General features: G+C 29.8%; 1 long non-coding RNA gene across 1 annotated transcript in view; it reads left to right on the plus strand.

Moving 5' to 3' along the window:
• Nucleotides 1-10082, plus strand: part of LOC126264490 (uncharacterized) — a 40132-nt gene extending 30050 nt beyond the window's left edge. The window contains exons 2-3 of the long non-coding RNA XR_007547187.1: nt 5191-5282; nt 9929-10082. This is a non-coding gene — a long non-coding RNA (uncharacterized LOC126264490). The remainder of the gene's footprint in view (nt 1-5190; nt 5283-9928) is intronic.
• Nucleotides 10083-13864: the final 3782 nt, after the last annotated feature.

The raw sequence follows: 13864 nt of genomic DNA on the forward strand, positions 1-13864 counted from the left end.
TACCAACCTGTCGCCGTGTTTAACAGTAAGTATGATAAACTTTGAGTTAAATTTTTCATAAATAGGTCGCCTTACATTTAAAATCCGTAACAGAATTATTTTTAATATGCAATTGGTATAAATTATATTAGATTTACATATACAAGGCTGAAGCAATTTTATATTTTTAAAGTTGGTCTACTTTTTGTCAATACTGTATCTTCCCCGATGTCACAAATCCACAAATGTTGGTTTGAACGTGAATGTTGTCTTGATGTTACTATTGAAATATTATATGTTGGTGCTACTTCTATGATATAAATAATTTAAAAAAAAAGTAATACCTAGTTCATTCACTGATATAATAATGCTTATAATACATTATGCAAATGACACAAAGCAGGTGTAGATACAATATAAACGGCTGGATAAATATTCAAATTAACTAATGCAAAATAAAACTTTTGCTGTCAATGAAATCTTGTAGATTGAACGGGGTCGCTTCATCATGGGGTTGTTTTAATCCTTTAGGCAACAGTTTGATCTTCTTCGTTGTTTGTTCAAAGGATTAAGCCATTTTAATATTCCATTTGATTAATCGCGGACAATTTGTATCAAATTACAACTTAATTTGTAGTTGATTATTTATTTATATGGCGATTTTGTAAATTTAAATCCTGTTCCCTGGTGCTTATAATTTAAAGAGAATGTTGTAGTTGATAGGGATTCACTGTTGACTGGTAACATACTAACAAAATTTTTACATGAAGGCCTTTTATACCATAATGTACATCAATAAATTTAAATTGATAATATATTTTGTCTGGCAATACATATAGAATTACTTAGTTGTATAGAATAGAATAGATCACGAAATTATAGAACAGTCTTAATATATACAAAAATATTTAAAAGGTTTTAAAACTGTCTCAATTTTATACAGAATAGATTAAGAAGTTATAGAACTGTCTTAATTTTATATAGGACAGCTTAAGAACTATCTTAATTTTATACAGAATAGATTAAGAAGTTATAGAACTGTCTTAATTTTATACAGAATAGATTAAGAAGTTATAGAACTGTCTTAATATCTTATTTTTTGTTCACTCTGTATATATAATATAGAAAAAACAATAGTTGTATAATAATAACACTGATAATTTGTGGAGGAAGTTTAATTCTTTTTTTTTATAAATTTAGAAACTAATTCTTTATATTTTATAAATTTTACAATTTAAAATTTTAAATTACATATGTTAATAAAGCTACATATAGAAATGTATAATATACAGATACAAATATTCAGTACAAAAATTTCGTATGTACATGTACGTCTTCATGGCTGCAATATTGCATTGGAACACCCTAATAGATATATTAATATGTGAAGTAATGGAAGGCTTTTAAGCAGAAGCGTCCCCTAAAATACACCCTTAATACTTTGGGACATTTTTAGGATTCAGCCGACCCTTCTCTCCCGTAATGGTCTGGTCACTGACCTAATCTAATTATTGCCCACTAAAATATTCTTGTTTCGATATAAAAACGTGTCCAGATTTAGATTTATTTTTAGTGTAACTATTAGACGTATTTGTAAACATATTTCATTGATATAAATATAACCAACAACGTAATTTATAATTAGAAAAAACATGGGTAACGATAATACTTTGCTCTCTTTGAAAATGGCAATTGATTAATTTTATAGATTTAATTATTCTGCCACTTGGGTGTAAATTTATTCGTTTTCCCTACCCTTTAATCCGGAAGCAATTAATAAATCATAGTATAAGGGCCTAAGTACCGCGTTGACTGTGGGAAGTTTGAAGTGTTAATGCACGTGCCTGAAAGCTGTTTTATCTGTTCGTTTTCGACCAAATTAAAAACTTAATACACTGTAAATGCGCACTTTTGTTCATATTTTCAGTAGTTATTTAGCTATGCCACATTTTATAATTGGGATTATTTATTTCAGAACAGCTAATTCGATAAAGACTTATTGGAACGAACTTTAACGCCTATGGCAAGTTATTTGGTTCATTAACCCATATAATCATAACAAATTTACGGATTTAAACAAGCCCCACTTGGCACTATGCAGAGTAATCCAAGGGAAATTACGTTTTGCAATGGCCTACCATGTTATACATCTGCAATGTGCAATATTTTAAAAATTAATTACTAAACTAGCACCTATGGGTACAGCAATTAACCATATATAGAGAGCTTTCCATTTCAACGGAGTAACTCTCTACGTAATTGAGTAATTGAACTGAATTGTGAGCCATAATGAAATTACAGCCTAGAGAAATTTTGCCTGCATTAACATTTTTTAAAACTTTTTTATTATTTTCTTCTCTTCCGATTCTTAAATTATTAGATGTTACATTTTAAATTGGTTCAATGAAACGGGCAACAAATTATAAAAAATCACTACTTCATGACAAATTAGATTCGAGGGTGAGAAGCACATAGGGTACATCAATTGTCCTTTTATTAAGTAACATTCTATACGTCAAAAGCATTCAAACAACAATAATGGTCCCAATTTTTGAAGGGGACACACCATCGACGCAGCACGTTAATACGAAAGCGTGCGTGTGTGAAATTTTACTAGCAAATGAATGTGAATAGATAAGGGAACGACGCTAAATTGTACTACAAATAAAATTAATTCAATTTAGTGATGAACACTAGCCCAATTATAATATCACACGACCTGCTCATTTTTGACGTCATTACTGATGTATGTGACCTAAAATATAATTATGTTCTGTTCCTTTTGAATAATGTTTTCTTAAATTTTTGGAGAATTAAAACTAAATTTTTAAGGATTAACACGTCCAAAAAAATAAAAATGGAGTTTCATTCAATAACAACACAAAACAAAAGTTTCCCCAAATTGGAAATAAAATTCTAAGTACGAAGAATTGTTTATAAAATTTATTATTGAAGTGAAAACTTCTTTAGCCGCGTTGGGCACTTTTTGGATGGGTGAAATCTCGTACGTTCGCGTCACCGACATGCTTATACCAGTATATCTGTAGCTACAAGTGAAATTGAATTGGTTTAGTGAAAAATTCAATGTTTATATACTGTGCATTGTTGAAATAATGTTTTTGATTGATTATTATTTAATGGGCATATTCAGTAATATATATAATTCAGTAAATATATATATATACCAAATATCGTTGGGGGTAAGTTTAGAAATTTCCCAAATAATCGTTCAAAATCAGTATTGAAATCAAATGTACACTTTTTGGTTCCAATTCAAAGGAGGGATGTTTATTAAGCAAAAGTAAAACATATTTATTTTTTATACCCTCAATAAAAGTGTGTAAACTGAAAATTAGCTTTTCCTAACAAATAATAATAGATTTAATGTATTTTTAGAAGTGAAAACTTCTTTAACCGCGTTGGTCACTTTTTGGTAGGGAAATATTATGCATTCACGTCATTGGCATGTTCATGACTGGCGCACGCGCAGTGTGCTGTGCACCTTAGACACTTTTTGGATGGGTGAAATCTCGTGCGTTCGCGTCACCGACATGCTTATAACAGTATATCTGTAGCTATACAGTTGACGTATAGTGCTGTGTATATCTTATAAGTGAAATTGAATGGATTTAGTGAAAAATTTATTTAAATATGTCCAATGATCGAAAACTCAGTACTACAAAACATAAAACGACAATCGATGTCATTTTTACGAGATACTCAGATAAATTTGAATCAAACATTTTCATTTCTTACTTTAGCTACCATAAGCCTATTGTATCTTTTTTAGAACAAAATGAAATAATTGAAAGTACAAAAAGTGTAAGTATTGTTGAAATTAATGATGACAATGATGCAAACAATTAAAATAATGTTAAAAATCAAGTACATTGAAATTTAAGTAAATACAAATACTATCCATAAATAATGTAATTGTATATTAATTGTTATTTCAATTGCATTGAGTTTATATTTTGTCATGATCTTGTACAACCCGTAATAACTGCCAATTTTAATTTTTTTATCTGACTTGATCCACTTTTTGCTGAAAAACTAAGACGCCTTAAATACTTAAACTAGAAGATCCCGCATTACTTCGGAATCGTGTGAGATATAGTATCGATTTTTCATTTCTTAAATAAAATACCAAAGCTGTGGTAGACTGAATGAGTATTGCATGTATTGAGTACGTTATTGATACCGACACTTGAAGTAGTAACATAAATGGAGAAAGCGCACTAGTTTGTGTACCTTCTGGAAGTTCTTTGCCCTTACACAGGGCTTTACCCATCGGCACTTTTATTGAAATTGATGCCTGCGTTGAATGGATATTTCGAGGTTTTCCCTGATCCCCGTATTCCCATTGTCGATTATAGGATATATTCACATTGTTTTACGGACGCATGTCTAGTTTACTAAGGATCTATTTAATTCATATACATACAGTATAGGTGAATATATTTATTAATAATTGAAAAAACTAATGAGCCCTCATTCAAAAGAGATGTAGTAATAAAAGCGGTTGAATACCTCTGAATCTGAATATAATTTAATAACAAAATGTTCGTTTTTGATGTCGTTTAAGTGTAAAAAAAAACATTTTTATTAACAAATTCACTAGTCGAATTATTATTATGCATAAAAATATATAAAAATATTTTTAACTACTTAACATAGGTTTAACAATATAAATATGTTTTATTGAGTAAAATGAGATGATAAACATTGAATAAATTTCTGCATGGTCTATCTACACTGTACATTATTAAACCTGGTACTCAAAATGTAATATAAAGGAGATTTCAATAAAATATAGGTAACTTCTGAAGGAAACGGATATCATTAAGACATAAATCTCTTATCTGTAAAATCCAATCGTATAATCTCTAATATTGACCCCTTCTGACATTTCATCAAAGATGTGATGAAAGTTCTTTGAATATTAATTTAACAAGTAATATACAGGGCCTTAAAAAATATACCAGTTCATAGAACAATTAGTACTATTTTTCCGGAAAACCAAGATTTATACCTACTCCAAAAGTGGAAGAATTTGTAGCACTATCTATCTAGTTAGGATTTAGTGGGTACTCTTGTGGTTTGGTGAATCCTGAATGAAAAGTCTCGTCATCTGCATCATACACTACACTATAAATATTAGCAACAAATGAAATATTCACAAAGCAAAATAACACTTTTTCTTTTATCCAGGATGGTAGTACCATGACAAAGCCAGCGGCGTTGGGAACCTCATCAATTCCACATCGAGAATTTCCAAATTTACTTTGTTTCTTCGAACTCAAGTAAGTATAAGAAGCTCTTACCTCGTCTTTTGTGTTCCGGTTTCTTATTTGTCCATATATGCCTTCCATATACAGTATTGGCCGAAAGTAAAGCAACTTTTTTAAATTCAAATAATTTTTGTCCTAATTATTATATTTAAAAAAATGTATATTGAAAATTAGCTTCCCTTTATAAATTTAACAATTACATAGTTAAACAATAAAAAAAATAAAGAGTTTAATTTTACTGATGATTATTTGTTTTGGGCTGGAAAAAAGTGGAGCAACTCAAGCTATTTAAAGTTTTACTACTACATATAATTTGTGATTAGTATTTTAATTAATTCTACACTAATATATTATAAAATTCCCATTATTATGAATAACTTCCAAACACATTTTTTAAATGGAAGAAAAGAGACGGTCAATAATATTTGGATCCATATTTTGTCAGAACTGTGAATAAATCTTACTGATAACTGTACTCTTTGTGTCTTCTTTTGTTCATCACTATCTCCCTTAAGTTTTAAATGAAGTTTAGATGGGGATATTGAGATGGCCAGTTAATAACATTAATTTTTTCCCTTAAAAGCCACTGCTTCAAATATTTTGAAGTGTGCTTCGGGTCATAATCTTGTTGAAAATAAAGTTTTAGTGGCATATTTTTATCTGAATACGGTACCATATTCTTCCTCAATATTTTTTTATATATAAAACGATCCATGATACCCTCTATTCAAAGGAGAGGACGCATTCCAAATCCCTAAAAGCAGCGCCATACCATTACCGACCTGTCACCGTGTTTAACAGTGAGTATGGTAAACTTTAGATTAAACTTTTCATGTAGAGGTCGCCTTATATATAAAATCCCATCACTACCAACCAGATTAAACTTGATTTCATCACTCCAGATCGTACGTTTCCAATCATTTAAAGTCCAGTGTAAAAGGGACCTGGTAAACTCAACTCTGACTCGTCTGTTCTTCTCTGATAGTAGTGGTTTTTTAGTCTGGCCTCCTCGCATGAAGACCCCCTTGTATTACTATATCTCTTACAGTTCTTGAAGAAACATTAATTCCAAGTTCAGTCTCAAGTAGACATTTTATTTTGCTGGAACTCAGGAAAGGATCTATTTTGGAGTAGGATAAAATTTGTTTATCCTTAAACCTATTGGTTTTTCTTGGTTGTCCAGTTTTATTTTTTCCTTTGACATCACCAAATCTTGAAAATTGGTGTAAAATACTCGTTACAATCTATCTATATTGATTTTTCTCTCATTGTATTGAAAGAATGATACAATCTGTGATTTTAATTTGGAATTTCTTTCCACGAGGTACTATATTAATACAAGAAATATCTACCGATATGTTTGTATACAGTGTGTTCATAATTGGTATAAATTATTAGGACGGTAGCAATTTAAATAAATATTCTGTTTTTATCATTCGTCTATCATCATTCGTCTATATGACTGATTTTATGAACATTGTAATATACACGTAATATTTGAAAACCCAGGCAGTGTTCATAAAGTAAGCGACGTTTTTAGAAATTCTAATTTAAACTGTATTCTTCGCTTACCAATTACATATTAAATATATTTACATAGAAGTGAGATGTTCAAAAGGCATCCAGTCACTATATAGATTAGATCGAGTGTACGCATAAGACAGGCTCAAGCACCCACTCTGTTCATGCAAATTGAAAATTCCAACCTTTCATCAGATCGTTGCTTCGTATGCACATACATATTCGCATCAACGGATTCACAAAGAAATTTTATTCCTGGAATTTAAAATTTCCTGGTTGCTTAGAGGCTAAGGAAATAACTGACTGCATTATTATAATAAAGATATTCAAATTAAAAAACATTACTTTCATTCTGTCCCTGTAGCAGTCAATCGTGGCAGCTTCGATGCAGTGATACTGTCTTTAATGAACTCAAATATACCAAATTTATATTTTAACTTATTTAATTTAAAATGTAAATTAGCTTTCTTCTAATAGATTCAATTATTAAATATAATAAAATAAAGGAATATATAAAGTTGGATTTTATCTAGATATCTGAATTTTGAGAGAGACAAGAGACACGACAGAAATAGAAGAAGTCTCCCGCTACGTGGCCACCACTATATTCATAGAAAAATGTTTGATATGTATAATAGGGGACACGTAGTGGGAAACTTCTTCTGTCTCTGTCGTGAATGATGTTTCTCTCAAGATTCAGATAGAGAAAACGCTTTTCTGTGGGTATATACGCTATTGCACATATGTAGAGCAACTTTAGAAATTTTAATTTGTCTTAATAAAAGTGTACGTTTAAATATCCATATTATTGTCAGTTATGCAGTATGTTTGATAAAAACAATACATCAATACAATTGTTCATTAGTGGGTTTAGTTAGGTATTTATTAATATTTGAAAAATATTCAAGAGTCAAAAGTAGAGCAACTTTAAAATAAAACAACTTTACGTACATTTAGCCTTCTTTTATTTAGTATCTAGTAGCATATCCATTAATTTTAATAAATTTTAAACACCTTTTCTTCATTGGTTTTGGTAGTTTTTCAGTATATTCGTTCGAAATTTCTTTCGAGTGATTTTGACTCCTTCGTCGAGTTCTTTCATATTTGACAGTCTTTTAGCTTCCTTTCAATTTCTTCTCAAAGGTTTTCCATTGGATTGAGGTCTGGGTTTTGTGATGGCCAAGGCATGACACGTACTCTTTGAGAAGTGAACCATTCTTTAACTAACTTAGACGCGTGTTTCGGATCGTTGTCGTGCTGGAAGATTCACCTTAAACTGATGTTACCTTCGTCAAATGGAAGCATATGATTCTAGAGAATGTTACGATAAATAAAACGATCCATTATCCCGTCTAACTTAACCAGTGGGCCGATGCCAAACCCAGAAAAACATACCAAACCATAACGTCTCCTCCACCATGTTTCACAATGGGTTTAGTGTACTTGGCATTATACTTTTCATTAATTGGTCCTCTCACCTATGAAACACCATCAGATTTGAATAATTGGAGCCGATTTTCATCGCAAAACAAATTATTTTCCATTGCCCATCTGTCTAGTTCACATGTTCTCTTGCAAATAGTAGTTTCTTTGCTCTATAGTTTGCAGAAATGAAGAGCTTCTTTGTTGGTTTTCTACTATAGAGAGCAGCTCTTTTTAGTCCTCATTTTATGGTACTCACCAATATACTGAGTTCGTTTATTTTTTGATTTGCTGATAAAAGTGACAAACAACAAGCTTTTTTTGTTTTTCTGTCCACAGCTCTATTAGTCTTCCGTTTTCTACCACTTTTGGGAACTTCTTCCAGTGTATTCCTTCTATTAAAATTGGAAATCGTCCTTGAAATGATTGATTTATTTAAATTTAAATCTACTGCAATTTTACTCTGTTTTTCACCATTTCGGAACTTTTCTACAATTTGTTGTTTAATTTGTATCGTTAAATGGACACTTCTAGGCATTTTTAGCTTTAAGGAACGATGTCGGGCATAGAAATAAATTATAAAATCAATTGTATTGAATATAGGGTTTGGTTGCTTTACTTATGAACCCTGTCCGAAATAAAATATTGTATAAAAACTTCGTAAATAAAGATATCCGTAAATAAATTGAGGTGCGAAATGCTTAGATACTTATTAACTATAAAATTAATTTAAATTAAAAAGAATTGTTCTTTTAATAAAATGATTATGTTTTTTAATTTGTTGCTCTACATATGAGAAATAGTGTATATGTATATACAATACACATTATAAGAGACTACACCACGTCTACATATATGCTCAGCAGTGTAATTTGTCCAACAAATTAAATTATAATGTTTCAACAACACTTAATTTATAAAAAAATCTAAGAATAATTTAGATACATATTTACAATTTAATTGAATAAAAAAACTTTCTCTTTGAGTCATTTGAAAATTTTATTTATCACGTATTTATTTTACCACACACTTCGGTAATTACTGACAATTAATTTCAAAAGCATTACAAAGTAGACTTTTCAATTTTCATGAACTTTTAATATAAAAGAAAATTAATTATAAATTTTTGAAGAACTTTTCGCCAAAAATTTCTCAATTAATGTGTTTCAACGTCAAAATGTTAATTAAAGTAACTTACGTATTATGGGTATACAAATATTAATTAAACTTGGGACTACTTCAAATGTAATTGAGATTACAATATCAATTTATTAATAACGTAATTTTTATAGCTGTCATAAATCAAAATGAAATATTAATACATATATACTTTGCGTGTTAATACACGTACAATAGTAATTAGCCCTGGCAAACAATGTAGAAAATTAATTCTAATTAATTTATTCTGAACATTAATAAACATATTTTCTAAATTATTTAATTTTAATTTTGTTTTAAGTAATTAATATATGGATTAGAAATAATAAAAATTCATTAAATATATAATTGAGAAGCCCAAATAGAGTAATTAACAAGTTGGTTCTTGTCCTTTAACCTTATATCTGCCATAAAAAATAAACATGTATAATTAAAAACGTAATATCGACAAATATTTGCGTTGAATTCATTCGAAAGCGTTGCTTCTCACTCAACGAGAATAAGAGTAATGAAGGGACATTCATTTGCTTACCATGGCAATAAATACTTTCCCGCAGCATCGCCGTGACATTAAACCAGTGAAGGATATTCCACGCGGTGTCTCGGAAAGCAAAAAGAAGTTAAGACAACCCCCGGCAAAGAGGATGTACATCGTGCAACATTTAGTGCTGGCATGTTGGTCACAGTAGTTGCCGTTCGTTCCGGCGAATATTGAAGCAGTCTGCAGAAGACGAACGTAATAGCATACATCAACCCATTCGAGTAAATAAACTGGAGCGCGACTACCGTATACCCACCCACCCATGGAACTATCTAGTATTGCCTATTGAATGCAAATATTTGGGAATAGTTTTATATTATTATTCTGGTTAAAATATGTGTTTGCACCACTTTTCTCGTTGGGTTGATTTGTTGTGAGACTTCGTGATATTTAAAACGTTCCACAGAAGTTGACAAACCGATTGTTTTCGACATCAAAAATTGGATTATATTTTACGTTCCCAAATGGCTTCAAATTTTATTTCCGCCACATTTTACTCATGCAGTAAAAGGTTTTAAAATTATTTTAAAGCACTGGGATGCATTCTTCTCCAAATGCATTCCGTTAGATAACCTTATAAAATTGGAAAATCACCCCGAAGAACTATGTAAAATCTGACCGAGTCTGAAACAGTCGCGAACGGAGAATGGTTCTCATCTTTTATTTGGAAATTTGGTCGGTCTACAACCCGCCTATTTATGTCCGAATAGGTTATGCGTGTGTTTTATAGCATGAACACTGTAACAGCTTACTGAATTTTTATGTCATCACATGTTATTGATATGCACCGTAGACGCAAACAACTCATAAATATGGACAAGCGTTTATTTGGCCGGGGAACTCTTTATTATTATTGGTTATGGTCAACCGCGAAGCACCAGTTTCAGAAAATACGTCCGTTGGAAGCATAAAAATATTTTATATTCATAATTTTACTGGACTTATTAGGGTTTATATGGGTTCTATATTTATCATTTTACGACTGAAGTATTACGATGTTTTCATTGTTTTATAAAGAATTTTCATAGATAATAAAAACAAGTTTGATGCGAATCTGTGTATTTCACAATGAATAATATTTATTTTAATTAGTGAAATGGTAAGATAAATCATTAAGTAAAATAAAAGCAGGTAAATACGTAAGCATATTATGTCATATTAATCAATAAATCTTAGTGAAATGAGCCTCCTACGTTTTATTAACAGGCAAAATATTTTAATTTGAATTTAATTAGTGTAATTCATGTCACATTTATTTACAAATAAATATAAGGAAAACAAAACAAATAAATTTAAGATTAAGTGAATATTTTTGTACATTTATAAAAGGCTGTACCCTTAAACGAATATGACAAAAAAAATTAGTAAGAAAGTAACTGATATTTTATGTAAGATCACCACAAATCCTCAACAAATTTAGGTTTGAAAATCTCAACAGAAACTGTGTAAAATCTGACTAAGTAATTTAAAATTACTAACATATTCATAATCTCAGTTCTAAGAAGGATAAAGTACGTGATGATTTAAGTCCTTATAGGACATAATGTCTTGAGCACCCTCAATAACATTGTTGCCAAACTTAAGAGATTTCTCCAGAAAGGTATCGGGTTCATAATTTCAGGAAATGTTGGTACCCATAATATACTTCGATGCTGTAAGTTTCAAATCTTTATCTGTTATCGTTTCTGAATAAATAAAAAAATGATGAAAATTAGTAAAAATTGTTATTCTGATTGATCTAATTACGGGATGTGTTTTCGGGCATGATGGTGGCTTCTAGGAAAAAAAAAATAAGAGCTATATTTGTTCATAAGAACCCTAAAAAAACGATGTTATTTTCTTAATTTTGATTTTTAACTTTGTTACGATAACGATAAAAATATGAAACTATTTTTTTTTTTGAATTCCTCATTCAATTGTCGATGATAAATATGAGATTCGGGAATTTTTTAAAATGAATAATGATTGCTGTACTAATTAATTAATTTAATAAAATAGGAACAAAATTAGTATAAAATACTAATTTAACTTTAAAGTTCTGTGTTTTATCATTTCAAAAGTTAAATCATAAAAATAAATCGATGTTTGTGCAAAAAATCAATATTAATTTTTTTTCAATGTGACGTACCGTTTTAAAAAATTTCCGAAGCTCATAATTTCATCGAAAATTGAATGGGGAAATCAAAAAAAAAAATAGTTTCATATTTTTATCGTTATCGTAACATGGTTTAAAATCAAAATTAAGTAATTAACCTCGTTTTTTTAAGGTTCTTATGAACAGATTTATCTCTTATTTTTTTCCCATCATGCCCCAAAACATATCCAGTTCACTTGATCCCCAAAGTGCGGAGAATAACAATTTGTACTGATTTTCAGTATTTTTTGATTTATTCAGAAACGGTAACAGATAAAGATCTGAAGGTTGCAGCATCGAAGTACCTTGTGAGTAGCAACATTTCCTGAAATTATGAACCTTTCTGGGGCCGATTCGATATTCTTATCTCCCCATGGCCTTTATTTTTATGTTAATATTTTTTGGCACGTATGTTTTTAATCGAGTCCATAATTTCCGTATTTAATTATTGAAAAGTAACGATTTTCAATTTCTGCCTGTAAATTGTAACGGAGGTTAATATTTTTTATGTTTCGGTGTTAGTTTCAAACTATTTAGAGGTAGGTACAGCTTAAGAAACTTTGATAACTTTCAACTTATTTCTTACTTTACGTTTATGTGTGTTTCTATCAACTTGGAAATTTGAAACTTTGATCATAAAATTTAATCTTATACAAGTATGGTGAAACATTTGAGAAGGCGAAATTAAATAAAAATCTATCTCCATTTAATATAAATAAGAAAAATTTATTCCCGGCGCATTCGCCATTGATTTATTGAAGTTATTTATTGATTTCTTTTTTGTGTCTACCGTTATGAGTATCAGCCCTGACCAGTAAATATTGGGTTAACAATTAAAACAAATCAATTATACTTTTCTCACTATCAATTTTTTGAAAGAAGAATGTAAATTTTTTCTGATGACACAGTACACTGTAAAAGTGCTTCTAATAAAAAAGGAATACAAAACAAATACCTAAAGAAACGATAGAAAAAGTGGGTGTATTTAATTATCTCTGAAAAAAAAATGAAATTTAGGAGTTTGGTATTTTTATCGTCAACTCAAATTAAAGCCAACCTGGATTAAATTGAACTTGCCAAAATTTAGTGTAAAGACGATGATAAGGGGTTGGTTTGACCAGAGACCTGAAAAGAAAACAGTTCTTCTTACTAAATATATAAAGGACCGATTACGATTTGTTCAGGATTAAGTCCTTTGATTGTCAGAACATTGGGGAACGGATAGTTTTTATTGATGACTCTTCACTTAATTTATTTAAAAATGGTGGACTTCCTACAAAGAAAAAACTACACAAAACATTTGTTGCACCTATGGTATTATGAAAACTATATCAGGTTATTAATATTATTCTAATAAGGACCTCTTTTGTATATATATAGCAAATATGTATAGTCAGTTGATGTTCAGTGGTATATTGGAACACATCCCTAAGAGTATATAAACCAAATGTTACTTTTCAGTTACACTTGATATTTTCGTTGAGTATTTATGGAATTCCAAAACATATAAAAAACTTGCCTCCACTTAATAGAAAACCGTACAATTAGAAAAGTTTTTGTAAGGCCCAAATTAATAAAAACATCATTTCATTCTGACAGCCTATATTAATTACCTCGTTTAATATAAATGATAGTGCTTGTCTTTGCGAATATTATACAGAATAGGAGGTCCAAAATTTCATTAATCATAATCTGTCAAATAAGACCAATTTATGTTTGCGTCAATAAACGGAATTATTAGTGACCTCTTCAAACGCTTTCGAGAGGCTGTGTGTCGTTCCTTTTTAAAAATATTTCTATCACCACCCAAGATAAATT

Source organism: Aethina tumida, chromosome 2 (assembly GCF_024364675.1).
Source record: "Aethina tumida isolate Nest 87 chromosome 2, icAetTumi1.1, whole genome shotgun sequence".
Lineage (NCBI taxonomy): Eukaryota > Metazoa > Arthropoda > Insecta > Coleoptera > Nitidulidae > Aethina > Aethina tumida.